Here is a 27,236-nt window from a genome sequence, read left to right as displayed (position 1 = left end):
TTCTAAGGAAATAGCAAGAAACTGACGATCCCTGATGCTATAACAAAGGGTTTTTTTAAAAAAAGATTTTATTTATTTATTCATGAGAGACACAGAGACAGAGATAGAGACCCAGGCAGAGGGAGAAGCAGGCTCCATGCAGGGAGCCTGATGTGGGACTCGATCCTGGGTCTCCAGGATCAGGCCCTGGGCTGAAGGAGGCAGGCGCTAAACCGCTGAGCCACCCAGGCTGCTAAGAAAATTTTCATAAGGAAAAATTATACTGCAGATCCCAGGATCATTAAATATACTCAGAATGTGTCTCAAAATAATAATAATGATAATAATAATAATAATAATAATAATGATAATAATGATAATAATAAATAAAAAAGTGCTAATCCTGAGAGGAGTTGCTTTATTGTCAAACACCAGGGTCTGGTGTTTGTAGAATAGGGGAGCTGTCCAATGTGCTTATATTTGGGATCCCGAAACATCTTTTATTACTCAATTCCTGGCAACCTGGTGTAGAAACCTAGCTTGAAAATACAAATTTTCGCTATGGTCTGAGACTTTCTACTTTTTTAAAATATATTTTATTTATTTATTCATGAGGAACACAGGCAGAGGGAGAAGCAGGCTGCCTCCGGGAAGCCCAATGCGGAACTTGATCCCAGGACTCTGAAATCACTACCTGAGCCAAAGGCAGAGGCTCAACCACTGAGCACCCCCAGGTGTCCCGGGATACTTTCTTTTTTTTAATCAGAAGTAAATAATTAATTTTTCTTTCTATTTTTCTCTGCCATCCCCCCCACCACACACACATACCCGCTTTTTTCCTACTGGTTCACTTCCTTTTTCTCCTCTCCTGTTGAATCCTCTCAGTCTTCCTCCTCTGCCTCTTGGTTTCCCTATTTAACTTCATATCTTGGGCTGTATTGCAGAGCTGGTGATGGTACTTATACCTTTTTTTCATGCTACAGCTCTTTGGTGGAGGTTAATGAGGAAAGCTGCTAGAATTTGAAATATTTCAAGTGTAAGAAAGGGTAAGGTTAGAAATAAAATTCAAGGGGTTGATTCTATCGAGACCTTCTGGGACTCTCTGGTGTGGCAGATTCATTATTTTGTGAGACAATAGCTGATTGTGTCTGAAAAGCAAGAGAGAGTGATTTTGATCATGTCCATTACCTGTCAGCAAACAATATCTCAGGTGGTACCGTACAACGAAACAGTACCTGTGCCACTGGTAATTATTCAGGTTGCCATTTCATCTTGGTCGGTAAAAACTGAACAGCTAACATTAGATAATTTTTCTTATTTTACACCATACTGTTTAACGTTACTAACTTATCTTGTTTAGTTAGATCAATTTTGGTGATTATACATACTCATAAAACTATTGCAAAAACATGATACAGAATATTTCCATCACCCGACAAGTTTGTGCTCTTTTATATAACTCGTCCCTTCCCAGGAAGAAACCTATACTCTGAGTTTCATCACCGTAGATTAGATTTGATTAGTCTTCAGTTTCATGTAACAGAAATCACACAGCATGTGCTTTTTTGTGTCTGGCTTATTTCATTCAGAATCATGTTTCTGAGATTCAATCATGTTATTCCACTTTTCATTAGGTTTTTTTTTTTTTATTATTGCTAAGTAGTATTCCGTTATATGATTGTTCCAAGGTGTGGTTATTTGTTCTTCAGTTGATGAATATTTGTGTTTTTTCCAGTTTACAGCTGTTAGGAAGAAGGCTGATGTAAGTATTCTTGCACGATCTATTCATTAACACATCTTTTAAACTTTCTTTGGTAAATAGCTAGGAGTGAAATTGGTCAGTTGTGTACTTTATTTAAAAAACTGTCAAAAAAAAAAAAAAAACCCCAACTAACCAAACAAAAAAATCTCTCAAGTAAATATTTCAATTTAATTTCCTTAGCTATAATGAAAGTTCTAGTAACTTCACATTCTTGACAGTGTATGATATTGTCAGAACTTTCAAATAATTTATTTTAGTGATTTTAGTGGGTTGGAAATGGTATCTCATTGTAGTTTTAATTTGCATTACCTTGATAAAAAATAATGCTGAACATGATTTCATGGACTTATTAGTATTCACATGTCTTCTTTTGTGAGGAACTTGTTTGAATTTTGGGTCCATTTTCATTAAATTTTTCTGTATTATTGTTCACTTAATTTTTTAATGTATTTTTTATTTTTATTTTTTATTTATTTTTTTAAATTTTAATGTATTGTTGAATTATACACAGTGACCCTCCCTATTTTATATATATATATATCTATATTTGTATCTATATCTATCCACGTATGTAATATTTTCCCAGTTGTTATTTGCTTATTCAGTTTTAATAATCTTTTGATGAACAGATAAATTTAATAAAACTAAAGTACATATATATATTTTCTTGTTTTATGTTTAAAGTCTTTGGTGTTTCTTCTGATAAGAAGTTAATATGCAAAATATTTTTAAAACTTCCAACTCAACTGCAGAAAACCCCATAAAAGTTAAAAAAATAAGCATAAGACTTGATAGGAATATGGAAATATGTTCAACATTACATTAGGGAATGTAAATCAAGCAGCATGTGGGTGGCTCAGTTAAACTTCAGACTCTTGATCTCAACTCAGGTCTTAATCTCAGTGTTGTGAGTTTGAGCCCCAAGGGGAATTCCAAAGGAATACAAATCAAAACCACAATGAGATAACATCTCACACTTGTTAGGATGGCTATTATTTTAAAAAACAAAAGATATCAAGTATGGATAGGGATATGAAGAAATTAGAACGCTTATATATTGTTGATGGGGATGTAAAATGATGCATCCACTGTGGAAAATCATATGGAACTTCTTCAAAAAACTAAAACTAAAAATACCTCATAATACTGCAAACTTACTTCCAGGTATTTATCCAAAAGAATTGAAATCAGGATTTCAAATTGATATTTTCACTCCCATGCTCATTGCAGTATTATTCACAATAGCCAAGAAATGGAAACAATCTAAATGTCTATGGACAGATAAGTGGATAAAGAAAATGTGGTATAATACATACAATGGGATATTATTCATCCTTAAAAAAAAGATTCTGCTCTATGTAACAACATGGATGAAACGTGAGATAATTATGCTAAGTGAAATGAGCCAGACACAGGAGGAGAAATACTGAATGGTTGCACTTATGTGAGGAATCTAAAATAGTCAAAAATAGAGAAGCAGAGTAGAATGGTGGTCTCCAGAGGCTGGGAGGAGGCAAAAATTGAGAATTGCTGTTTAGTAGGTATAAAATCTCAGTTATGCAAGATAACTAAGTTTTAAAGATCTGCTGTGCAGTAGTGTGCCCATAGTTAACAACACTGTATTATACACTTAAAAATTTGTTAAGTGTTCTTAGCACAATTTGTTAGGTGAAATTCTTTTAAATGAGATTTTTGAATAATATGATTTTATTTGTTATTGGAATGAACTAGTCTAAGTGAATACTTTCTATATGGAGATATCTGGTTTGCAAGCTCTTATCCATTAGATTGCCACAGAGTCGGTGAAAAATATTTATTAATACAAAGAATTTATCAGTTTAATTCAATGCAACAGGCAAAACGTGTAGTACTCAGTCCCACATTTGCCCACCAGACATAACTGACCAAATCCTAAGACTGAGGATGACCTGTATCTCCACTTCATTCTAGAGTGGGGCCTGAGCTTATGTATTATAAAGGCTCTTAGATGATTTTGATGCCCACTGAAGTTGAGTCAATAGTCTAGATCAGGGATTCTCAAACTTTAGTGTCTATGAGGATTACCTGGAGTACTGGCTAAAACACACATTGCTAGGCCTCACTCTTAGAGTTCTGATCCACTATATCTGAAGGGCTCAAGAATCTATATTTATGACAAGTTTCCAGGTGGTGTTTAATGCTGCTGGTCTGTGGACAACAACTGAGAACTCTGCTATAGATCCACGTCATTCAAGTTTCGTTCAATATTATAATTATCTATTAAGCTCTAAAAAATACTAATAACCATATCATGTCCCAGATCAATTAGCTTATACCGTCAGGAAGTAGGCCACAAGCAGCAGGATTTTTCAACGCTCCCTAGATACATGTGAAGCACAGCCAATGTAGAGATCTATTAGTTTACTGACTCTCAGCTATTAATTCTCTGATCCCTTGACAGTATTGTAGACTGACAGTAAGTCCAGATAACAGCCAGTGAGAATCAGAATCTCTCCAGTAGTAAGATCTGAGTTTTAGGAAAAAGACTATTCAGCCTTAAATTCTATTATTTGAGCTTCCAATGGACCAATTAAAATACATATGTATATATGTATGTGTATGTGTGTATACATATATAATAGCATTTTGAAATTATAAAATATTATTTTAATACATGTTCTATTTCACCCAAACTTCCAAAAATATCAATAAATGGAATACTGTGGGTTTAGTCTTCCTCATCAAATACACTAATTAAATATCATTGTTTCTTGGTTGGCAGTTCTTACAAAATAAAGGAACCCTATACTACCCTGAGCTTGTGTTTTTCCTAGTAGATACTGAAACAGATAGAATAAGAAGTTTAGCTAGAAAGTAACCTGATGAATGACTTTGTCGAGGCAGCAAAGTGCAACTTTTGATGGTTTTTCTTAAATACTTAAGAAATCATTACTCTTAAATATTTTAAACAAAATCATTTGTTTTCCTGTTGCCTATATGAGCTGGGGTTTTAATATCCCATTCAATTGATAGAAATAGTCTTAGAACAAATATTAATGTTATGAGGACAAATGGTATCTTTGACTTTTAAGAGTTAATAATTATGAAGACAGCATGAAGTATACAGAGCAAAAATGAATTGGAGGTCCTAGCTCATACCCCTGGAGGCTTCATGAATTGGCAGCTAAAGAGGTGCAGAGCCTCTTCCAGATATGTTCTCTGCTCTTACAATGATTGATAGACAAATACATCTGCACACCTCTTACATCTGGTGTTCTGTTTGGTACAGTGTTTGTGGGAGGTTGGCAGTAATGAGTGAATGCTTGGTGTCATCTATAAGTTGCACCACACTTCAAGGAGCAGATGCACAGGATGGGTTTTTCTCCAGAATCCAAATATACTCCACAGTATCCCAGTATTCTCAATCCTCTTGGGAGAACACCAAGACTAAGAGGAGAAGAATAGAACAACTGCAAAGGACAGAACAACTGAAGTGTCATGGGACATACAAATGGATACAGAGGAAAAAAAAATATATATATATAGTCACAGTAACCAGACAACAAAAAGAAATAAGAGGCATCCAAATTGGAAGAAGTAAAATTTTACTATTTTCGGATAACATGATGCTATACACAGAAAACCCAAATGACTACCAAGAAACTATTACAACTGACAAATAAATTCAGTAAAGTCACAAGATAAAAAACCAATTTATAGAAATCTCTTGCATTTCTATATGTTATGAAAGAAGCTGCAGAGAAAAATTAAGAAAACTCTCCTACCTACAGTTGCACCAAAAATAATAATAAGATACCTAGGAATAGACTTAACTAACCTGGACTCTGAAAACTATAAAATGTTGAAGAAATTCAAATTGACACAAAGAAATGGAAAGACATTCCATGCCCATGGATTGGAAGAACAAATATTGTTAAAATGTCTATACTACCCAAAGGAATCTACAGATTTAATGCAATACCCATCAAAGTACCAACAACATATTTCACATAAGTGAAATATGCTTATGTCAACAAGAAATCCTAAAAGTTATATGGAACTACCAAAGATCCCATATAACCAAAGCAATCCTGAAAGAGAAAAACAAATCTGGGAGCATATCGATTCTAGACTTAAAGCCATAATACAAAGCTGTAGTAATCAAAACGGTATGGTACTGGCATAAAATAGACCCATTAATCAATGGAACAGAATAGAAAGCCCAAAATAAACCCAAGACTATATAGTCTACTAATCTTCAACAAAGCAGGAAAGGATATCCAATGAGAAAAAGATAGTCTGTTCAACAAATGGTGTTGGGAAAACTGGACAGCCACATAGAAAAGAATGAAACTGGACAACCTCCTTATACCAAACACAAAATAAATTCAAAATGAATTAAAGACCTAAATGTGAGACCTGAAACCATAAGAAACCTAGAAGAGAGCACAGGCAGTTATGTCTCTGACATTAGCTATAGCAATATTTTTCTAGATATTTCTCCTGAAGCAGGGGAAACAAAAGCAAAAATAAACTCTTCTGACTACATCAAAACAAAAAGCTCCTGCACAGGGAAGGAAACAACCAGCAAAGCAGAAAACAATCTACTGAATAAGAGAAAATATTTGCAAATTCTATATCTGATAAAGGGTTAGTATCCAAAGTATATAAAGAATTATAGAACTCAACACCCCACATCCAAATAATCCAATTAAAATGGGCAGAAGACAGGAACAGATATTTGTTTGAGGATAACATCCAGATGGCAAATAGACACTTGAAAAGATGCTCAACATCACTTATCATCAGGGAAATACAAATCAGAATTACAAGGAGATATCATCTCACACATGTCAGAATCTATATTCAAACACACAGGAAGCAACAAGTGCTGACAAGGATGTGGGGAATAAGGAATATTTGTTCACTGTTGGTGGGAATGCAAATTGTTGCAGTTTCTGTGGAAGACAGAATAGAGGTTTCTCAAAAGTTAAAAATAGAAATACCCTATGATTCTGTAACTGCACTACTGAGTATTTACCCAAAAAATATGTAAACAGTAATTCAAAAGGATATATGAACCCCTATATTTATGACAGGATTATTTACAATATTCAAATTATAGGAGCAGCCCAAGTGTCCATTGATAGATGAATGGAAGAAGATGAATGGATGAAGAAGATGTGACATATAATCAAATATTATTCAGCCATAGAAAGAATGAAATCTTACGTTTCCAAGGATTTGGTGGATCTAGATAGTATAATGCTAAATGAAATAAGTCAAAGACAAATACCGTATGATTTCTCTCAAATTTTAGAGAGGATTTTAGAAGAGTAGAATTTTAGAAGCAAAGCAAATAAGCAAAGGAAAACGAAAAGACAGACAAAGATATAGAGTCTTAACCATACAGAACAAAATGATGGTTACGAGAGGGGAGGTGGGAGGGAAGATGGGTGAAATAGGTGATGTGGATTAAGAAGTGCACTTGTCAGGATGAGAACTGGGTGGTGTAAGGAAGTGTTGAATCACTGTAGTGTACACCTGAAACTAATATAACGCTGTATGGTAACTAACTGAAGTTAAATTAAAACCCTAAAATTAAAATGAAAACTTAAAATTAAAAAATGACATAATAGACAAGAACAACAAAAATGTTAGTTTCAGTTTGTCCTATGGGGAAAAAAGAAAGTAAACTTAAATTAGTTTTGATGTAAATTGTAAACATAAGGGCAATCACTAATATATTGCCTTATATATAACATATATTTATATTTATATACAATATAAAAATATATTAAAACATATATTTGTACATACAAAGAAGTATAATTGGTACGCTAATAGAGACAAAATGCAACTATATAATGTTCAATATAACAAGGGAAGAAAGAAAAAAGGGAAGGATAAAAAGGAAACAAATGGAAACAAGAAGAAAATTGTTATATGGTAGATATTATAACAAAAACCACTTTAAATGTAAACTTTCTAAATATAACAAAAGACAAACAAACAGAGTGGGAGAAAAGACAAGATCCAAGATCCAATCATCCAAAGATATGTTTTCTGTGAAAAGCAAATTTCAATAGTAAGACAGATAAGAGATAAATGGGTAAAGATATACAAAGTTGAGACAAATTGAAAGAAAGCTGGAGTAGCTATATTAATTTCAGACATAGCCAACTTTAGAACAGGAAACATGGTCAGGAATAAAGAGCAGCCTTAAATATTGGTAAAGATGTCATTTCTTCAAAAACTGACATAACAATTCTCTACATGTATGTGCTTTGCAATAGAACTCAAAATAAGTGAGGCAAAAACTGGCAAAAATGCAAGGAAATATTGACATATTCACTATTATCATTGGCGACTTCAAAATCCCTCTACTAGTAATTGATGGATCAAACAGAAAATCAGTAAGAATACGGTTAAACTGATGAACATAGGGGAAGAGAAGGAAAAATAAAATAATATAAAAACAGAAAGAGAGGCAAACCATAAGAGACTTTTAACCCTAGGGAACAAGCTGAGGGTTGCTAGAGGGGAGGTGAGTGAGGGATGGGGTAACTGGGTGATGGGCATTAAGGAGAGCACTTGATGAAATGAGCACTGAGTGTTATATGTAACTGATGAATTATTAAACTCTATCTTGTAACTAAATAACTAAATAAATATAAGTAAATCAATCAATAAGTGAATAAATAAATATTTTGAATTGAATGAAAATAAAAATACCAAAATTTGTGAAATGTAATAAAAAACAGTGCTTAGAGAAATACTTATAGCATTAAATGAATATAACAGAAGAAAAAAATCTATATTCAATAATCTAAGCTTTCCCCTTAGGAACCTGGATAAAGAAGAACACAAACCCAAAGTGAGCATAAGATGATAAATAACAAAATTTAGAGCACAAATTACTAAAACTGAAAACAGGAAAATTAAATAAAGAAAATCAACAAAAACAAAAGGCGGTTCTTTGAGGTAATTAAAATTTATCCATCTAGGAAAGAAGTGAAAAATGGTGGCATAGGGAAACCTTGAGCTCATCTTCATCCATGGATATAACAAATTTATAGCTACATATAGAATAATTTTCCTTTGAAATAGCCTGAAAACTTGATGTACAGCGCCTCCACAACAAGAGATAGTAGAGACACAGTGAGATGGTTAGGAGAGACAGAAGTTAGTCTTGCCCAGGAGGCCATCCCAGGTGTGCTGACCCACAATTGGGAAGGGATACAAAAACTATGGAACTTTCCCCTGAGGAATGAAGAACTATGCATCACATCCTGTAACTCAACCCTTGAGTCCAGCACCCACAAGTCAGATTAACTAGACGGAAAGGACCAATTCCTTGCAAAGCACAATGTATCAAAACCCACAAAGAAAAATAAATAATCTGAATAGGTTTATATCTATAAAAATTAAATCAATAATTAATAACCTTTCAAAATAGAAAGCACCAGACCAAGATTCATTCACTGGTAAATTCTTCAAACATTTAAAGAAAAAATCATTCCAATTTTGTAAAAATCTATCCCAGAAAATAGAAGCAGAGGAAATACTTCATTCTATGAGGTCAATATTCCTAATACAAAGACATTTAAAAAAAAGGAAAACTACAGACTAATATCTCTCATGCATACACATGCAAAAATACTCAACAACATACAACATATTAGCAAAGTGAATCAAACAATGTATTAAAAAGTATACTCTGTGACCCAATAGGATTTATCCTAGGTATGTGAGGCTAGTTCAATATTCAAAAGTCAATTAATGTAATCCAGCACTTCAGCTGTCTAAAGAAGAAAAATCACAATCATGTCAACCTACACAAGAAATTATTTGACAAATTCACCACTTATTCATGATAAAAAGAGAACACTGAGAAAACTAGGACTGGAAGGAGAATTCCTCAACTGAAAAAGAACATTCTGCAAAAACTTACAGATGACATTATACTTAATGGTGAGGAAGTAAGGCTTTATGCCTAAGATCAGGAACAAGGCAAGGATGTTCCCTCTGACTACTTTTTTTTCAACATTGTACAGTATATCCTACTCAATATAGTAATAAAAATATAAAAGACATACATATTTGGAAAGAAGAAATGAAACTGTGATTAAATATATAGAATATGATTATATAACATGATTAAATATATAGAAAATCCCAAGGAATTTATAAACACAAACACCAAAACAAATTCCTGGAACTAAGTATTCTAGCAAGGTTGAAGATTTGAGGTTAATATACAAAAGTCTTTCTTCTATACTAGAAATGAATCCTAGAAACTTGAACTTAAAAGCACAATATTATTTACATTATTAGTGCCTCCCCTAAATTAAGTACGTGTGGATAAATCTAACAAAATACTTGAAATATTCAGATGGAAAAAAAATCAACAAAGATTCAAATAAATGGAGATGTGTTCCATGTTCGTGGGCAGGAAGACTCAATACTGTTGATGTCAGTTCTTTCCCCCTCAATCTATAGATTTAATGCCTTCCCAGTAAAAATTCAGTCAGCTATTTGTGGTTATTGACAAGCTAATTCTATAGTTTAAGTAGAAACTCAAAGGCCTAGGGTAGTTAACACAATTTTGAAGAAGAACAAAATTGGAAAACTGACACTATCTTACTTCTAGAGTCAAAAGAAAGCTACAGCAGTCAGGATAGTGTGTGAAAGAATAGACAAATTGGTGAAAGAATAGACAAATAGATCAATAGAACAGAATGGACAGCCAAGAAACACACCTGCACAAATATCATCAACTGGTCTTTGATTAAGAGACAAAGGCACTTCAATAGAGAAAAGTTAGTCTCTTCAACAAGTGGTGCTGGAACAAATTGATATTTACATGCAAAATGTAAATTTAGACACTGGCCTTTGACAAAAATTAGCTTACAATTGATCATAAGCCTAAATATGCAATACAAAGCTATAAAACTCCTAGAAGGTAACATAAAAGAAAAATCGAGTTGACTTTGGGCTTGGTAACGCCTTTTTAGATAAAAGCACAGTCCATGAAAGAAAAAGATTGACAAACTGGACTTCATTAAAATTTAAAAAAAAAATCTGCTCTTTGAAAGACACTATTAGGAGAATTAAAAGATAAGCCACAGATAAGCCACCTTTTCCACAAAGGTGAAAAAAAAAAAAAAAAAACCTTTGCAAAGTATGTATCTGGTAAAATACTTATATTCAAAAAAATATAAAGAACTCTTCAAAGTTAATAGGAAAAGTGAATTAAAAAGTTGGAAAAATTTGAACTAATCCCTAACTATCAAAGATATACAGATGGCAAACAGGCACTTAAAAAGATGTACAACATCATTTGTCATTAGGGGATTACAAATTAAAACAACAGTAAGATAGCACTAGAGACCTCTGAGAATGTTTAGATTAAAAGAGATGTGAGAACTCCGAATGCTGGTGAGAATGTGCAGCAGCAGGAAGTGTCATTCGTCACGGGTGGGAAAGCAACATGGTAGTCCCTTTGAACGACAGTCTGGCAGTTTTCTTACAACGTTAAATATAGTTTTACCAAACAATACAGCAAAATTATACCCAGCTATTGTCCCAAGTTGAGTAGAAAACTTATGCCCACAAAGAACCCGCACATTAATATTTATAGCAGGTTTATATGTAACTGCCAAATTTGGAAGCATTCAGAATGCTCCTTAGTAGGTGAACGGTAAATACACAGTTGTAATTCATGTAATGGAGTCTTGTCAGCAATCATAACAAGGTTTATTATGAAGGACATGGAAGAGCATTAAATACATAACTGTCAGTGAAAGACACTAATCTAGGAAGGCTACTTACGATGTAATTCCAACCATATGACGTTCTGGAGAAACCGTAACTCTAGAGGCAGGTTTTAGATCAGTGCCTCCAGTGGTTTGGGGGAAGAGGAGGGTTTTAGAACAGTGAGACTAGTTTGACTGAAACTATAATTGGTGGATAGATAATATCGTCAAAATCCATAGAATGTGCAGTGGGAACTGTGTACCCTACTGTCAACTACGGACATGAGTGAAAAATAATATATCCATAATTATGCATCAATTGTAACGTATGTGCCACACTAATGAAAGGTGTCAATAATACAGGAAACTGCGATAGGGAAGGAGAGGGCATATGGAATCTCTCTGTCCCCTTTGCTCAATTTTCTGCACATTTAAAGCTGTTCTAAAATAAAATCTGTTAATTAAAATGAAGTTTATTCCAAAGGTTTGGATTTGGAAAAATTTTAATTTTTAAAACTTTAAATTTAAAGTTTTAATTATTTTCACATCAAATTTTTCTTTTTTTGTTTTACTTTATCTTTTCTTTTGAAGAGAAGAGGGGCATGCGAGAACTGAATGTATGCACGTGGGCAAACCGCCCGGGCCTACAGAGGGATGCAGACTGTTGAGATTAGGGGCAGAGTAACTGCTTGGGAGGAGAGCAAGGGAGACGTTATCCTGGAATTGCCGTGTATGTGAGCAGGGGCTTGTAGGGTTCCTCCCTCCAGGATTCTCTAGGATTGGATCCATTTGTCATTGTGCATCTGCCTTTTCCTTGTGAGTTCAGCAGTGGGCCCTGCTGGTGATAAGCCAGACAGTCAACAGTAGCCCCACCCCCACCCCCACCCCACCACCGGGCTCTACACATTCCTCCATCCCTGTAAGCAAGGCTGTGTTCTTCTTGGGCTTGCTCCTTGAAGAGCCTTTGCTTGCTTCGGGACACCTCTGAGTAGTTAAAATTCTCCATTGTGCAGGAAATGGTCCCTGGGAGCTATAAAGGGAGACAAACCTGCAGGGAACCCATGGGAAAGAAAAATAAGTCTGCCCTATGATTCCCATGACCTGGTTGTCATTACTCGGTGTTTTGTTCCTTTTGTTTTCTCTGGTCTGTTAGTAAGGTCTTGTTTAAATATTCCAGTCAGATCTCAGTGGTCTAAACTAGATTAAGATCATTAAATGGGCTACGACATCCTCTAAAACCAGAATAGGGCCAAGAGCAACAATTAGTGAGAAATCCTCGGATGATATGAACAGAAGAGGAGGAGAGGCCTGTGAGCTGCAGCATCTGCACAGGGAGACTCTCCCTCCATAGTGGACCTTGTTGACTAGTGTCTCTCATCCCTGAGGAGGAGGAGGGACATGGAGGCTGGAGACTAGGCTGGCCTGATGCCCCAAGAGATGTGAGGGACGGTGGTCCTGGGTGGAGGCAGTTGCATTAGGGTTACCTTGGCAACCTCCACCTGTCGTCCACATATTCTAATGCCCTTCAGGCCGAGTTGTTCCCATCGAGGAAAAGCCAAGAATCTCTGTCCTTTGTCCTTTTTCTAAAGAACTCCTTTTCCTCAGTTAAAGCTAAGACTCGCTATTACCCACTGTCCATCCTAACTAAGACTTTTTGACTCTGGAATCAAACTTCTCAGGTATTTTTTTTGGAGGTGATGCTGGAAATGTCAACCCATTGACAACCCAATGGGTTACAATGTCAACCCTTTGTAAAGGCTAAAATTCCCATATCAACCTAAATAAACAAGCAGTAGATGTATTATACATTTTTCTTGAAGAGTTGCCAGCATTCATTTTTCCTCCTAGTTTTGTAAAATGTAATAATAAAACACTTGGGGTTGTGCAGCAAAAGAAACTTCTAACACACTTATTATTCAATAATAAATGAGTCTCATATTTTGTATCCCATTAGGTATTCTGTATCAAGGCAATTTTAAAAGAACTGGAAATGCAACCCGAATATTCAAGTGGAGGATAGAAATTAATAAGATGGGCTGGAGGAGGAGCCAAAGGCTGAATTAATTAGGCTGGGGATTATAAACCATGTTCTGGAACCCTATGGCTTTACAAAATAAATTTATCTTATGAAACTATTTTAATGTAAAAACCATTATCACTATTAGAGTTTGACTGGCATTGTGTTGACTATGTAGCTAAGGCTCTATTTCTTTCATTTCTCAGCAGTGTTGTATAGTGTTTAGTGTACAGGCTTTATACACATTTTATTAATTTTCTCCTATGATTCCAATGATTCTGGATGCTGTTCTAAAGGGCATTTAAAAATATAAACTTTCATAATTTAAGTATACATTTAATATAAATTTTCCATCATTTCAAAATATATTACTTGCTAGTTTTTGCTTAAGATTTGGTGTCTTTTAAGTTTATGATTAGTATATAATTAAGCTTATTTTATGACATTTTGAAAAAGCCCTGTTCTAAAGTGCTGTGGTTTAAAGGCAATGCTAGTGTCTACTGGAGTTCTCTCTCTTGGCTTAGTCTTGGTCGAAGGCAGAAGCTGTGCTCGGCCTCACATGTCTAACAGGTGCTCATGGGTGGGTTGCCTTTTGATTCACCTGAATCACAGAGTAACAACTAACAACACCTTGGGGTGCTGATGACAAAGTTTTTCTCTCTTTAAGACACTGTTCTCGGGGATCCTTGGGTGGCGCAGCGGTTTAGTGCCTGCCTTTGGCCCAGGGCATGATCCTGGAGTCCTGGGATCGAGTACCACATCAGGCTCCCTGCATGGAGCCTGCTTCTCCCTCTGCCTGTGTCTCTGCCTCTCCCTCTCTGTGTCTCTCATGAATAAATAAATAAAATCTTAAAAAAAAAAAAAAGACACTGTTCTCCAAGCCCTCCGGGGTTCCTCCTCTCTCTAGCCTTCAACCCACTCCATGCCCTTAACTACCAGTACCTCCCTGGCTGTAGGATTGCTTTCTTTCTCAGGCCATATATATATTTTTTTTTTTCTGGAGGAGGGACTCGTAGTTGTTATACCCCTTCTTGTTATCTTTCTTTTCTATAACCTCAAACTCTTCTACTCTATCACTGACAATTCTCTCTTCTTTCCTCACAAAGTCCTTGATGGCCCTTTGAAAAACATCTTTCTGGTCTTTCAGCTCTGGAGTCTAAAGCATTAGCAATATATAAGCATGGTACTTTTAGTCTATCCTGGAAATGGTTCAAATTCCTAGAAAATAGAAGAAAAAGTGGGAGTTCATATTGCTAAACAACATGCCACAGCACACATAAGAACAAACACTCACATAGGACTTTTGTTGATTTAGATGGCAGCAGAGAAAAAAGCCTGACGTCAAATTTGGACTCTACCACTTTCCAACATGTGGGCAAATCACCTTGCCACTCTAAATCCTATGGTCTTGGGACGCCGGGGTGGCTCAGCGGTTGAGCACCTGCCTTCAGCCCAGGGCGTGATCCTGGAGTCCTGGGATCGAGTCCTGCATCGGGCTCCCTGCATGGAGCCTGCTTCTCTCTTTGCCTGTGCCTCTGCCTCTCTCTGTATCTCTCTCATGAATAAATAAATAAAAATATTAAAATAAATAAATCCTATGGTCTTCTTTTGTAAATTGGAAAATAATGGCCCACTCACACTCAGGATTAGTGTATATCAGTTGTATAATTCTGATTGCAGAACTCAATATATAAAGGCAGAACATCCTTCTCTGATCCTTGTCATTGTAACACTACTACCCACTCTTTTTCAAAAGGAATCCATTATGAAACTAAATAGTAAGAACATTATAGGGGCACCTGGGTGGTCCAGTCGGTTAAGAGTCTGCCTTCTGTTCAGGTCATGATCCCAAGGATTGAGCCTCATGGTCCTCTGGCTCCCTGCATGGCAGGAAGCCTGCTTCTCCCTCTACCTCTGCCTGCACCTCCCTTCCCCCTGCCCGTGGTCATACACTCTCCCTCTCAAATAAATAAATAGATCTTAAAAGAAAATAAGACTGTTCTATTATGTTGACCAGATGACTTTAATCTACTGGGTTGTTTATGTGTACACATTATCTTTAACCTTTGGTAGTTGGTAGAGATAGATATCCATGCCCGTATCTCTCTTCAGGAACAATTATCCCTTATTTATGAACAGTGAGATCAGCAGACAGTCTCCAGCTTTCATTTCCTTCCAAGTCTGCTCTGCAGAAGGCCACCTGGCTCCAGATGATATCCTTTCCTGGGGTAGTCCATTTTCAATGACTGAGTGATATGGAGAAGAGCTGGATCACATGCTACCTTGTTGTCAGTGAGGACCCCATCAGTGGTGGTGGGAAGATCATAATTGGTCTCAGGCACCAGCTAGTGGTCCAGATGTTAAATTTTTCACAAGAGGTGAGATTAAGGTGGTAAGCCAGTGGAAGAGTGTTTTATTTCAGGTGCAGAACAAATGGAGAAAATAGTAGCATTTTGCATAAAGAGATAATATGGCCATGTTTAAGTGCCATCATTGCACTCGAGAGACATTATGAACATCTGGAAGTAACAGAAAATGGAAAATGAGAAGTGAAATCCAGAGGGCCTGACTGACAAAAATTCTGTTATCTCCTGAAAAGTGTCTCCTGCCAAGGACCATGCCCAGGACTTAATAGAGTGGGTAAACTTAAATTTGACTCAACAACAAAAAGAGATGTGTCATGCTGAGCCCACTGTTCTGACCGGGAAAACATGGGATCTTAATGCCTGAGTTGAGGATATATGGACATATGACCCAAAGATTTTGACAAACCTAAGCAAGATTTTGACTAGTTTGTATTTTGATTGCTTTGTCTGAACTATTCTTGCCTATATGTATGACCCATTCCTCCCATTTCAGAGCTAGTACTGCCTGTTCCTGGAATTGGTTGCAGAAGTCATGTGCCACCTTCCTCATGATTACTCACAGCATAATCAAACTAAAGATGTGCTTAGCCTGAAAAGATAGGTAAGGGACTCCCCAAATCTCCAAATTCTAGCCAGATAACTAGAGTTCCAATTGTGTTCTGTGTTGGGGACTGACACATTTAACCTGATAGGGAGAGTATATTGACTTAGGGTTTGACATCCTAGCAAAGATCCCAGAAGTTAGTGTGAACTTGCTAGAAGCATGGAGAAGTTATGGCCATAATTTCTATAGAAGACAGTGGATGAGAAGGATTAAAAAGCTTAGTGAAATGGAAATGCTGGAGTAGACATACTATGTATGGCTGGAAGAGCCACTGGGGATTATTTCCCATGAGAAGGTGGATAGGACCCATCATTTATCAAGGTACACCACCGATAGTAATATTTGTATCATTGACATTTCAGTGGTATTTCTCCCTTGTAAAAAGATGATTTTATAATAGAATTGGAATGACATGACCCTAAAAATAATAGGGGCCAGGTAGCCAGAAGCCAGGGCATTGCAATCATTATAATGACTGGCAAAGTAAGAATGACAGCCGAGAGGACCTGAACCATAAAGAGTTTTAGAAATTATTAATAGAGCCTGACATCCCTAGAGGTCAAATAGATAGGCAGCCGACAAGGGTAATGCTCAGCTCATACTAGCAGAATGAGTCAAGGGTGAACGATTAGGAGGCTGAGGACAGTTGCCTCAATAAAATATTGTGATCCTTTGTCCAGTTTCCTGACCTGAACCAGTTTTCAGACCTAAACCCACTGACTAAAGATGTAGCTTCTTTCTCAAAAGGAAGGATCCTGAAACATTGGGGGCGGGGGGGGGGGGGGGGGAGAAACAAACCCTGACTACTCTAGTCCTTCCTTAAATGGTTATCTATCCATTTACTTAGGTAACTGTGCACTGAGGAAAGGGATCCAAGCACTTTTAAGGACTATTGGGCACAGAATCCAATTGCCATCAATACTGGGAGACTTGAAGCACAATAATAGAGTGGGTCCAGGTAATAATAAAGTCCTGTCTTAGAATGGGTCTACAGGTCCTACAACCCCATGTTATGGCCATTTCTCTAATCCCCAAATGTATAATTGGTGTGGACATTCTTAGCATTAGTGAAATCTCCACATTGGAAACTTATTTTGTACAGGAAGAGCCATTGTGTGAATGAGCCAAGTGGAGACCTCTGAAACTCTTCTCTCTTTGGGAAGATAAATTAAAACTAAGCAAAACAAAAAAACAAAAACAATAACATTTCCTGGTGTGGGGATTGCAGAGGTTAGTGTCATTCTTAATAATCTAAAGGATGAAGGATGGTGGACTTTATAAAACTTGCATATAATGCTCTGGTACCTGTTAGAAGCAGAATGAATCCAGAAGCATAATTTACAAATTATCACAAATTCAAATGAATAATTTTCTTGTTTTAAGCCTCTGGGTCAGATGTGCTACCTTTGCTAGAGCATATTAATGATGCCTCAAGTATATGGAATGCCATCATTCATTTGGCAAATGACCTTTTGTTTGGGTTTTTTTTTTCTATTTATAATGAAAGAAGATCAGAAACAGTTCATATTCACATGTAATGAATAAGAATATACATTTATAGTTTTCCACAAGACCTATACTAACTCTCCTGTTCTTTGTCGTAATACAGACCAAGAACATCTGGACTGTCTGGGCATCCTCCAGAACCTCTCACTGATCCATTACATTAATGTGATATATCCACTGAGTCACATGAGACAGAAAATGCTGGCACGCTGGAGGTCTTGGTAAGAAATGCACACATCAGAGAGTTGGAGATAAATACTACAATGATTTAAGAGTATTATACATACATAAAAATTCAGGAATCCCATGGTCATCCCCTCCATGTAAAATACACATTTTTAAATATCGCACCTACTGCCTTGAAGAAGGAAGCAAAGAACCTGATAGGCTCCTTGGGTGCAGGGGGCATCATATTTAACACCGAAGGACACTGCTCTGGCTCACACACCAGGCTTTTCAGTATGTACATGCAGTAGGCGAAGCAGCCTTGCTCTTTGGGTGTATGACTCAACAGAATCTCTGATGTTGGAGGAACGCAAGTGGGAAAAGCTGCTCTAGACCATGCTACTTTGGGTGAAATACACATATTATGAAAATGGACTTCTGTTATGTTGCTTGTCCCTAGTGGGGGCAGATTACTTGAACCCATGGTCAAGTGACCATGCATCCAAAACAGTCAATATAATTTGAGGACCATCAAATCTACTATGTTATTAAGACTGAGCAGGCCCAGCATCAATCCATTGAAAAGCAGAAGTAGAACATCCATGAATTAAGCAGGAGCAGAACCATGGGATATAAGCAAGCTATATAACAGATATCTCGGATCGCCATGGGAGCTACTGTTGTTGCTTCAGTGCCCTTCCCTCAGCTTGTTCTCTGCCTTTGTGGAGGAACCCTGTATGAACAGGTGAAGAAAGGGGGGGAAAGTCTAAACTTTTGGTTCACAAATGGATTGGCTTGGTTTATGAATATAAGCCAAAAATGGATGGCAGCTGCCTAATAGCTTTACGTACAGGTGGCCTTTGAAAACAATGACAAGGAAAAATCATCTCAATACAAAAGACCTTTGGGTGATGATCATGGTGATTCACTTTGTGTAGGAAGAAGGTGGCCTGAGAAATTTGCAACCTATATAAATGTATACCTCATCATACATACTTGGAAGCAATGGGAAAGGACTTACCCTGCTGATCTGGGACCTAGAAAGAAAAATACTGGAAGATCAGGGATGAGAATGTCTGGGATAGAGGTGACAGAGGCACAGGGATGCACATTCTGGAGTATACAAGATGTGTCAAAATTTTTCCATTACATATTAAGGCCCATGAGAGAGCAGCTGCCATGGAAGAAACACCAAACCAGCAACTAGACAAATGACCTAGCCAGAGGATATCACCAGCCTCTGTCATACCCAGTGGCAATGAGCATATCAATAAAAGGGCCGCCGCAGCAGCAGAGGTGGAGGCTATGCAAGGATCCAGCAGCATGGACTCCCACTCTGAACCGTACAGAATGACCATCACTGTTGAATGACCTAATGGCCTGTAACAAAGACCAATGGTGCACCCGCAATATGGCGGCAATCCTTGAGGAAATCCACAACCACTTGGCGGCAACTGACCACATGAGACCCCTTTCACCTTATATGCACATTTCCAGTGACCATCCCAAAGCTCCTTTCCACAATCTCCCACCTGGGAATTTACCAGATGGCTACACTAACAACATCAACCCTGAGATCAAAGTTTGGTAATACTTGTCCCAGAGGAGAAGAGACAAAGGTCGGAAATGATTGAATAGCTGGAAGAGTAATGGAATTACAGAAATAAAAGTGTTCCTCCCCTCTATGTATTAAGTAGGGAGGAGCTACATTTCCTATGAATCCTTACCCTGTCGGTCATATTTGAATCCTAATGGGTCCTCATAACTGCCACTAAAAATGAACTTGTTTTTCTAAGTTTACCATAGCGTGCAGTAAGGGCCACTTATCACCTTAAAACAGAGGGCATCGGGTGTCAGTTAAGGAGGAAGGGACTTGGGGAGAGGCAAGTGCAAGGACCTTGCTAAGGCACCCGGGAGTCAAAGGAGGCTTATGTTAAGCACTTGTTACCCAGATATCACAGACTCGTATCCCTTTCTCATTACAAAGGGAGGTGATTTGTTCTCACAGGAATAGACAATATTCCAAGTATGAGATCACATTTCCTGCCAGCGGTTTAGCACCACCGTCTGAGGACTCATTAAGTGTTTGGTCCACGGGTGTGAGGTCTCACGTAATATCATGCCAGACTAAGTCACCCAGCTTACAGCACAGGGCTCACGGTATCACACTTCATACCACTCAGAAACCACTGGGGAAACAGCCTACCGAAGGTATACCCAAAGTGCCAACTTAGAGCCAATGCTTTAAGACGCTATCCTTCAGGTTACATCATATGCCTTGAATCAAAGACCTTTATTCGGTACTATGTTCCCAAGAGGAAGAAAACATAGCGATGGAAACAATAGGTAAAAAGAAGAATGACACCCCTTACCCTCATTTACAATGACCCCGTGGAGGATTTTGTGCTTCCTTTTCCCACTGGGCTCTGTAGGTGTGGAGATCATGGTTTCTAGTGAGGGCATGTTTTCTCCAGAAACATAGCAAGACTCCCATTGCATGATGAGCTACCACTGCTTCCTGGGCATGCTGGCTCCTTGTGTCCAGGGACCAGCAGGCAAGAAAGGAGTCACTGCACTGGGAGAGATAATGGGTCCTGGTCATCAGGAGGAGGAAGGCATGACATTACATGATGTGGGCAGGATCCCAGGTGGCCAGCTTGGTGGTCTCTTGGCCTATTGTGACTTGATGGACAGGAAAGACAGCCTTGGCTGGAGACGGGAAGTCTGGGCAGGGGCTCAGGCCCTTTGGAACGGGTAGGTTCTAACTTAACCCACGAGCCTTTGTCAAGAAGAGGAAACTCACTACAATCCTGGAAGTGCTGCTCCCCAAACATATGGAAGTGGGTCTGAACAGTGAAAGGATATGGATTTTGGTAGGAATGAAGGTAAGCTGCCCGAATCCTCCTTCAAAGAAGCACTTGCTGCAAAGTGTCAAAAATGAGTAAAGAAGACAATTTAGATGATACAGACAAACTTTATTAAATACTTTATGGAGAGGAGTTCCCAAGCATCCAGAGAACTACAAAATGAGATTGAATACAGGAAGTGTTTATAGGATCAAGAATAAGGGACAAAGAATAAAGTATGGAGCCCGGAGCTGGCCTGGCACTTGGAGACTGGCTGAGTGACATACTACATCCTGGTCAAACGGAGCACTTACAGGGACACAGAAGTTACCCAAGTTGTGGTTTGCTGACGTGGCCCCCGGGCAAGAGAAGCTCCATCTTGGGCTTAGAAATTTATTTCAAGTGAATTGGGGAACGCAGACGACAGATAGCTCTGGTCATTACTGCGAGGTCGCCCCGTCTCATCGAGGTCACTCTGTTCCTGGGGCAGCACACTCCTTGCGACAGAGCATGGAAGCAGGACGGGGAACACTCTGGCTCAGTCTTTTACTGACTGGAGAGCCTCCTCTAGAGCCCTGGGGGCCCCGCAGTTGGGAAAAGGGCCTGTGTCAGCCAGACAAAGGGTACTGTGGGACTGACCCTGCACCAGGATCATGCGTGGAGAGGGGAGAGAGCAGGGCGTGGGGAAAAGCTCAGGCTTGATTTTAATCCTGGTGCTAACACTCAGGAGGTATCTGACATGACTCATGCCAGAATAAGTCAGCATAAATGGACAATTGCGTGAGAGGTGCACCTATTCACAGGTGCGAAGAGTAATTATATACTCAGCGACCCTGGTCAAAGAGAAGCAAGTCTTTTACTCATCACACAAGGGTTCTCTTCTGAGCAAGATGCCCATGAATCGTGAGCTGGGGCGGGGAGCCCGCATGACACAAGGTCAGAAACACAGAGTCTTGCTCTGGCCTCAACCTCCCATTCTAAGGCAGTTTCCTTCCATTTGCTAGAATGTCTTTTAACTTGCCCAGCCCAAAACTGCTCTTTGTGCAAATAAACCAATTTTTAAATATGTGGGTTTTTTTTTCTTAATCATCTAAAGAATTTTAAAAGAAATGCTTGTGACTATTTCTAAGATTGCCAGAATTTAGGGGAAAAACACTTTCAGGACCTCTTATTCTTGTAATAGCTTCAAGTAAAACCATTTTCAAGTTCTTCTTTTTCAAATTTTTTTCAGACGAAACTAATGAATAACACTAACAGTAGTAATTATGATACTGATGAAATTATAATAATGATAATATGTATTGATTATAATATATTAATATGATGTATACTAATTAGTACAATGATACACTTATGATAACGAGCAAACATTTGCTAAATCAATTTTGAAAATAGTTACCAAAGTCCGTGGATTTTTTACTGATACACTAAATGAACGATATAGGTAATTAACCGGGTTAATTGAAATATCCAAATAAATTGAGGCAAAGAGAGTTTCAAGCACTAATTACATAGTTAATAGCCTTCGAGCTCTACTTCTTTTTGTTGGTAAAGACCAAAATGCACCAGCGCTTGGGTCATTCATTTCTTCTGGTATCTCATTTTTCAGCCTCTAAACAATATCCATACTGCTAAATGCTATAATATAATATAATATAATATAATATAATATAATATATAATATAATATAATATAAAGCGCTAAATGCTTCTAAAACAGCACATGCCTACAAGCACAGGCAGGCACAGCCCTGCCTTCAGAACTGGGGGAGCGAAGTTCGAGAACAGAATCAACCTCTGAGAGTGTGTGAGGGAAAGATGCTTCTGACCGCAAGTGCTTTTCTCCGTGGAACACCATGCTCACCCTGCACCTGCAGCTTCTTCGCTGTCAGTGTCGGCAAAGTGATGCCTCGGACACAGGAAAGGTGAGGAAGGATGTTGAACACTCCAGGCAGGGAGATGGAGACTGAGAGAGGGTCATGGGCTTTCCTGTTTTCTGGGCTTTGCAGCTGTCTACTCTGCTCCAGGGGAAGAGCTCAGGCTGGTTTCATGGCTGGTGTGGGAGGGGATGTGAGAGCAGATGGAGACCGGAGAAGACACGGGCATGAGGAACAAAGGCAAGGTTAGTTTTAGAGGCTCTTTTTCCAGTGGTTGTGAGAGCTTATGGCCCCTGGGAGTTTTTGTGTAGTGGTGGGGTTTCTGGAGGTGTGGGGTCCTAGTTAGATGCAGATCTGTATGGAACTTAAAAAAATTTTTTTTTATTGGAGTTCAATGTGCCAACATATAGCATAACATCCAGTGCTCATCCCATCAAGTGCCCCCCTCAGTGCCCGTCACCCAGTCACCCTCACCCCCCGCCCCCCCCCTCCACTGCCCCTTGTTCATTTCCCAGAGTTAGGGGTCTTTGATGTCTTGTCTCCCTCACTGATATTTTCACTCATTTTCTCTCCCTCCTATTTCACAGGAACTTCAACATTATATTCTTGAGTTCCTAGCGAAGGAGATGGAGAAAGGCAGGCAGGATGATCATGTAGGAGGCAGACTCATAATTTGGGCAATTTCACCTAGAGGAGGCTGCTGGTGCCCTGCCTTCCAGAACACCTGGTTTGATACTTTAATCAGAACTTGAATGATGGCTTAGAAAGCACTTTGTCCAGCAGAACCTGACTCTGTCCTAGGTTGGCTGCCCATGCCCCTGGCTCTACAGTTAGGAGTCAGTCCAGGAGGGCACAGGCCAGGTCAAGATCAGAGTATCCAACCCTCTTTGACCATTTCTGGTTTTAGGTTGCGGTTCTTTTGTTTCTCAGCTCAAACCCTTAGGTAGAGAACCCTAACTTTACCCCACTCCCCCTGGTCCCCAAAGACTTGCTCTTCTTCATTACTCATTTTGGACCTTGTTGGTCATCAGTTCTCTGTTTCCATTCTAGGCAGTTTTGGTATAATCCATCCTCTGGCCTTGGCATCTGCTGCTGTCTGCAAAGGACTTCCCATTCTCATCTCCTGTCCTCCTTAACTCATTCCCCAATTTGTCCCCTTGGTTAGTGCCCCACTTGTCTGCTAAGGAAGGACACTGAGTGAGACAAGCAAAGGAGTGAATGACAAGCAAAAAAGGGAGAGAAGAGGGATGAATACATGCATACGTGCTCATGCATGTTCACACATACCTAAATTCATATACAGTGAACTTAGATCACACAATGTGAAAATGGGAAAACTTTGTGTACAAAAAAAAAAAAAAACTTCTGAAAAGACCTGAGAATTTTAACTGAACACAGGTTAAGAATCAGCTAGTGCTTGTGTGCTACTTACCATATGCCAGGCACCGTTCTAAGCACTTATGTATGTTGATTCATATAATCCCGATGCTAAGCACATGAGAAAAGTAACACTATCATGTTCTTGTTACAGTTGTGGAGGGAGGAAGGATTTGTTGAAATAAAATCACCCAAGGTCACTATGGATCTGGTAAGTCACAGCAGAAATTTTAAATGCAGGCAATGTGGCCCTGGAGTTTACGTTCAGTAAACTCATAGCCATTGATTGTCGCAAGGTTTTGCAAAAATGAAGCAAACAAATAAATTTAAAAAGCCAGGATTTTCAGCTAAACTTGTATTTCAGATCACCAATGAATGCTTTTTTTTAGTACACATATGTCCCATGAGATATTTGAGATGAAATTATACTAAAGAAATTACTTATCTGAAATTCTAATTCAACGGGGCATCTTGTGTTTTACCTAGCAACTCCTAGTAGGGTATGTTAGGTATTATAACATAGGCATGTACAGTGGGCCATATTATAACACTCAGAAATGCATAGATCCTGCCTGGTAAATCACCTCTAAGCTCAAAGTAGCACTATTTAAAAAAAAATAAATTATTTATTTGAGAGAGAGAGAGAGACAGAGACTCCGTGAGTCAGAGTTGGGGCAAAGGAGGAGAATCTCCAAGTAGATTCCCCACTGAGTGTGGGGCCTATGCAGGCTGGATCTCAGGACCCTGAGATAATTACCTGAGCCAAAACCAACAGTAGGAAGTTTAATGGACTGAGCCACCCAGGCGCCCCAGGTGCAATAGTCAAGTAACTGCCCCTTAGCTCTTAATAGTTAAGTAACACTATTAATGACTGAAGTGGCCAAGGAACAGTTAATGCAGAGTTTGGTAAAGATCATTTGACCAAACGTGCATTTTTAGGCTTAAGGCCTAAGTGAGGTCCAGAAATCACTCCCTTCTCTGTTCTAAATCTCGGGCCTGTATGTAGCCTTCCAGCTAGTAGCAGGCAAGAGATAAGGAAAATCTGAACGGCACATCTTAGATCAAACTTCTTACCAACTCCAAGTAGAGGGAAGTAGGGAAAGCCAGAGAGGGGCTAACTTCTCCTCTCCCAACGTAGCAGCACAGAGTGCAAGCGGAGCATGATTATAAGACCAGTGAATGAAAGAGCAAACAAAGAACAAGTTCTGGTGTGAATCTTTTAGCCCAAAAGTAAATTTGATACATGGGACCTGGCCCCCCTGTGTCCCTGTCCAGCCACAAACACTGATCAGAAGCCTCTCCTCTCCTTTAGGAGGCCGTTAGGCAAGGATTGGGGAGGCAGCCCCAGCTGGGTGACTGGAGGGCCAGGTGTCAAAATAGGAAAGAATGCACAGGATGTTCCCAGCCTCCGAGAGGAAGAATGTGGAAAGGAAAATGCCTCACCCTCCCAATAATATTCTACACTTGGCCAGAAGGAACACCCTCCCTGAGAGCAAAAAGAGCTTTATAAATCCCAACATTTCCTAGAAATGAAACACTGCAGTTTCAGATTAGTAATTTGTTTTGCCAGATCCTTTAAATGACTTAAGTCAGGACAAATGGATGCTAAACCATCAAAGTTAATAGTAAGATTTCTACTGGAAATAAGTTCAGGGTAACAGATGTAGACATTGATGCACTTAGTCCTTGAAGAGCTTTGATAGAAGAAAAAATATTAAGTCAATGCAAAGATGCCCTTAATTATTTGTCTAGAAATTATGTATCTCTTATCAGAAACAAAATTGAGTTTTTTACTGGACGTGACAAAAAATATCTAAGTCAGCTTCCTCATTAACTAGTGTTCTTTCATACTTGTTAAGCAATTTATGTGCGTCTTATTATGGAAAATCAAAAATGGAAGTCTGGTACATTGGTTTGAAAATATATTTCCCCCCTCATAGTTTTCCACCTGTGTTCTCTCCAGAAATAGCAGGTGCTGCTGTTGGATCACAGAAATTTGGAGAAGTCAGCAACATCAATCATTATTATTGCTGTTGTTATAATGATTATCAATGAGTATACACCCACTCTGCTGCAACAGACATATGGGAAAGGTCCAGTGCCAGATTATAGACAGTTTGCACTAATAATAGATGAAAGCAGATGCAGCAAGAATGTTGCACACACTCCCACAGACACACATGCACAGACACAAAAAGTGGCTAAGCCAGTAGGCATATAAGGGCATTTGCCAGAAATTATATTCTCTTTGGGTACAGGACTTTGTGTCTCTTTATTTTCACTTTTCTCATCTTCTTTCCTCCCTTCTTCACCTTTTTCTTTTTTCTTTTCTCTTCGTGTGTGTGTGTGTGTGTGTGTGTGTGTGTGTGTGTAGGAAGTTACTGAGGGCTTGATGATAGGCTATGGTAAAGAGATTGTATGAAAAGACTGAAAACGGCTAACGTGGGGGAACACTGGACTGGATGGGGATTCCATCTAGGTTGGCAACTCGGAAGTACTTTTAGGAACAGCTATTGCTGAGACTGGGGATTAAGGATGAATGAGAACAGATTTTCCAGGTATCATGATGAATTTTACTTTCCTTCCCTTTATTTTTTTAACCATTCCTCCACTTATCTTTCCTTTCTTATTTTCCTACCTTCTTTATTTTGAAGACTGGGGATACAGTCAGCGTGAGAAAGTCTTGTGTTCTCTCCTGCCCCCATGAAAGACTTGAGCTCAAGAGGATATCCATAATCTCACTGGCATTCAGATAACTCAGGGGTAGAGGCCAGCATGCTCTGTAATGGAGCACACGGAGCAAGCTAACTCTTCATTCCTTAAACTCAAATGCAAATTAGGAAATCCAGTTAATGCAGTGACCTCCCCCGACCTCCAAGACCCAGACTCTGACTGGATGAGTGGTAGGCACATGTTTCCATTGATAGTTCCATTGCGTGCGGTATTAACTACAAGGAGAATTTTCACTCTATGGACTCACCCACATCTTCTCCCTTCCTCT

The 27,236-nt window shown here is 38.6% G+C and overlaps 1 long non-coding RNA gene across 17 annotated transcripts in view; it reads left to right on the top strand.

Annotated features, from left to right (window-relative positions):
• LOC102156249 overlaps positions 1 to 27,236 on the top strand; it is a 53,709-nt gene that overhangs the window by 7,838 nt on the left and 18,635 nt on the right. For 5 of the 17 annotated variants that reach the window (XR_005358984.1, XR_005358983.1, XR_005358998.1 and 2 more), the window contains exons 1-4: positions 9,809 to 16,462; positions 17,313 to 17,423; positions 18,075 to 23,103; positions 24,390 to 24,446. This is a non-coding gene — a long non-coding RNA (uncharacterized LOC102156249). Of the gene's footprint in view, positions 1 to 1,714; positions 1,742 to 9,808; positions 16,463 to 17,312; positions 17,424 to 18,074; positions 23,104 to 24,389; positions 24,447 to 27,236 lie in introns of those variants that run through there. The other 12 variants (XR_005358992.1, XR_005358993.1, XR_005358991.1 and 9 more) reach the window with 6 other exon arrangements.

Source organism: Canis lupus, chromosome 5 (assembly GCF_011100685.1).
Source record: "Canis lupus familiaris isolate Mischka breed German Shepherd chromosome 5, alternate assembly UU_Cfam_GSD_1.0, whole genome shotgun sequence".
In the NCBI taxonomy this organism is placed as follows: Eukaryota; Metazoa; Chordata; class Mammalia; order Carnivora; family Canidae; genus Canis; species Canis lupus.
This window is presented reverse-complemented; position numbering and strand designations above follow the sequence as displayed.